Source organism: Pteropus vampyrus, unplaced genomic scaffold (assembly GCF_000151845.1).
Source record: "Pteropus vampyrus isolate Shadow unplaced genomic scaffold, Pvam_2.0 Scaffold750, whole genome shotgun sequence".
NCBI lineage: Eukaryota > Metazoa > Chordata > Mammalia > Chiroptera > Pteropodidae > Pteropus > Pteropus vampyrus.
In genome coordinates, this window is record NW_011889531.1 from 1027863 (window position 1) to 1031443 (window position 3581).

The following is a 3581-nucleotide window of genomic DNA, read 5'->3' on the forward strand; positions in this document are numbered from 1 at the left end:
CAATGACCACTCCTCACTTGTCTCTCACATCCTTACCTGGCTGGATTCTTTTTCTGCTCTCTGACTCATAGAGCATCATCACTTAGGTTCCTGGCTCATCCCTTTGCTCCTATTTGTTAGGTTTTGTGATTTCAGCCCTTCTTGTTCCCCATCCACTGGCTGACTTGTCCTAGTTCAAAACCTGGGTAACCCTGCAGCCCTTCAGTTTGCTGTGTAGAGAGCTCATTCTTGGTACTGCTTCCTGCCTGTCAATCCATGACCTGAAGTCCTGGGTACTATTATATTAGACAGATCACTGACTCCCTCTTAGGGATTATCTTTTTGGTAAAGAGCAGTCTCTGTGTAGCTTCCTCCCAGCTACTAAACCTCCTCTTGGTTCATGAACATTCACCACGAAACCCTCTCCAGGCCACATTAGATTACTGTCCACAAACTCGATTCCAGCAGGCCTACATGAGTAATAACTACAGTATCATCAACTCTCCCTCCCTATATTCTTCTCTAGCTACTGGAATCACAGTCTTTCTCCCTCTTTTCCCAAACCTCTCCCATTCTTTCTACTTGAAATTAAGCTTCCTAAATAAATTGCCCATGTTTACTTTTATGACATACTCACTTCCTGTATTAATCAACGTTCTCTAGAGAAACAGAACCAGTAGGATGGATGGATGGATGGATGGATGGATGGATGATAGATTAGATAGATAGACAGACAGACACATAGATACATAGATTTATTATGGGAATTGCCTCATTCAATTATAGAGGCTGAAAAGTTCTACAAGCCATCTGCAAGCTGAGACCAGGAGACTGGGTGGTATAATTCAGAGTCCAATGGCCTTAGAATCTAGAGGAAGGGAGGGATGGTGCTGGTGTAAGTTCCAGAGGTCAGTGACCTAGGAACCAGGAGCTCTAATGTCTGAGGGCAGGAGAAGATAGACATCCAGCTACAGAAGTGAGAGCAAGTGAATTTGCCCTCCCTTGACCTTGACCTTTTTGTTCTGTTTAGGCCCTCAATGGATTGCATGATGCCCAGCCACACTGGTGAGGGTGGATTGCTTTACTGATTCAAATGTTAATCTCATCCACAAACACCCTCACAGACATATCCAAAAACAAGGTTTTACCAGCTTTCTGGGCAACCCTTAACCTATCGAGTTAACACATAAAATCAACTATCACATTTCCCAATCATCATTTCAAAATAACTTGGATTCTGCAGGCCAGTCCTCCTCTGAATTTGGTCTCTCCACAACCTCTAACCACCTCCTTGCTGTCAAATCATGTGCATGCCTAGAAGGATTTAATCAGACTTGACCACTCTGCTACATTTGACTTTGCTGAGCACTCATCTGGAAATTCACCTTATTTCTCTTTACTTTCTTCTATCACTCTGACTCCTCTTTCTAATTCTCCTTTGTAGGCTTACCTTCCTCTACCTTTCCCTTAACTTCTAGGATCCTGTCAGCCCATTTCTCTTTCATTCTACCCATCCTCCTTGGGTGGGCCCATACATTTCCATGGCTTCAGTTACATTTTTACATCAATGATTCCCAATCTCCATGTGTAGCCCAGATATCATTTCTGAGCTTTAGACATGCATTTCTATATAAGTCAGGATAGAATACATTACCATTTGGTTTTACAAATTAAAAAAAAAAACTTCAATAGTTTAACAAAAGTTGATTCCTTAAATATGACGAATATAAAATATAGATTGGGGTGATACTCCAAGGCACTGTCCTCCAACGATCAGGCTGATGGAAATGCCATTATCCCATACCTATACCATATAAGATGCTCAGCATCCTTGATCAATGCAACAGGGAAAGAGAGAATTATACTGCCAAATAAATGCTTTGGTCCAGAAGCAACTCACATTACTTCCACTAATAGCCCATTGATTAGAACTAGTCAAAAGACACTGTCTAACTTCAAGCGGAATCCTCTAGTATGCTCATATGGATAGGAAGACAAGATACGGGTAAGTAATATAAGCCTCTATGAAAATATCCAACAGTGTGCTAGATATCTCCATTTTGGTATTACACAGACAGGTACATAAAATTGAGTATGTACAAAACAGAACTCTTACCTACAGCATTGCCCCAGACTCGTAATTATTTTTTCTGCCTCCAGTCTCCCCCTTCTCCTAGGCAACCAATACAGTCTCCATCTTACATTCGTAAAGATCTTTCTTAAACAAAAATGTGATTGTGTCATTCTCCTGGTTAAAACACTTTTTAGAAATTCAATATTTGGTATTCTGGGAAACATGGCAGAGTGAGAGTGTCCTCAGATCTCTCCCTTTGAAACGACAATAAGCTGAACATCTAAAACTCAACAAAAGACACCCAGGTGGAGAAATAGTCCATTAAACACCATGAACAACCAAGGTGATAAGGCATCTCAGAAAGAGAAAAATCTCCAGAAAATAAGCTTACTGACATAGAAGTATGCAACTTAAATGACAGAGAATTATGGATGGTACTTCTGAAAAAATTCAGTGAGTTCCGAAATGAGTCATATCAAAAATTTCAGGAATTGAAAAAACAACTAGATGAGCAAATCAAGGAGATTGAAACCCTCAAAAAGAACAGAAGAGACCTTCTGGAGATAAGAAAAACACACTGCAAGAGTTGAAAATAAAATAGCAAGCTTGGGAAATAGAATCAACCAAATGGAGGAAAAGAGCAGTGATATTGAAGACAGAAATCTAAAAATAAATCAGAAGGAAGAAGAGAGAAACCAAAGAATGAAAATAATGAAAGAGAAATTCAAAAACTAGCTGATACCATCAGGAGAGGAAACATAAGAATAATGGGCATTATCGAAGGTGAGGAAAAGGAGCAGGGACTAGAAAGCATTTTCGGACAAATAGTTGATGAGAATTTCCCAAATCTAAGGAATGAGCTGGAGTTTGGAATTCAAGAAGTCAACAGAACACCCAATTATCTCAACCCAAAAAGGTCTTCACCAAAACACACTGTTATCAAAACACATTGTTATTAAAGTTATCAAAAATCAACAACAAAGAGAATTCTCGGGACAGCCAAGGAGAAGAAAACAGTAACTTATAAAGGAAAACCCATTAGATTATCCTCGGACTTCTCAGCGCAAACCTTACAAGCCCAAAAGGAATGGAATCAAATACTTAAACTATTAAGTGAAAGGAACTACCAGCCTAGAATACTGTATCCAGCAAAGCTCTCCTTTAGATATGAAGAAGAAATAAAGACCTTTCTAGACATGCAAAAACTGAGGGAATTCTCCACTACGAGGCCTGCACTACAGGAAATACTGAAAGGGATCAGCTCACCTAAAAGAAAATGAAAAAAAATATATTAAAAATACATACTTAGGAGTAAAGTGATTATTGGGCAAATAGAAGCAGAGGAGTGGAATCTTTACTAAGAACAGGGCATAATAAGCTTAAATAATAAGAGAATTGCTATAGCAAGATAGTAATGAACGTTCAGCATACATAGGGAAAAATTGAGATAACAATGACTGAAAAGGGGAGGATTCAAAGATCTAAATTCACAAAGGGGAATGGAGATAAGGAAAATGAATGACATATA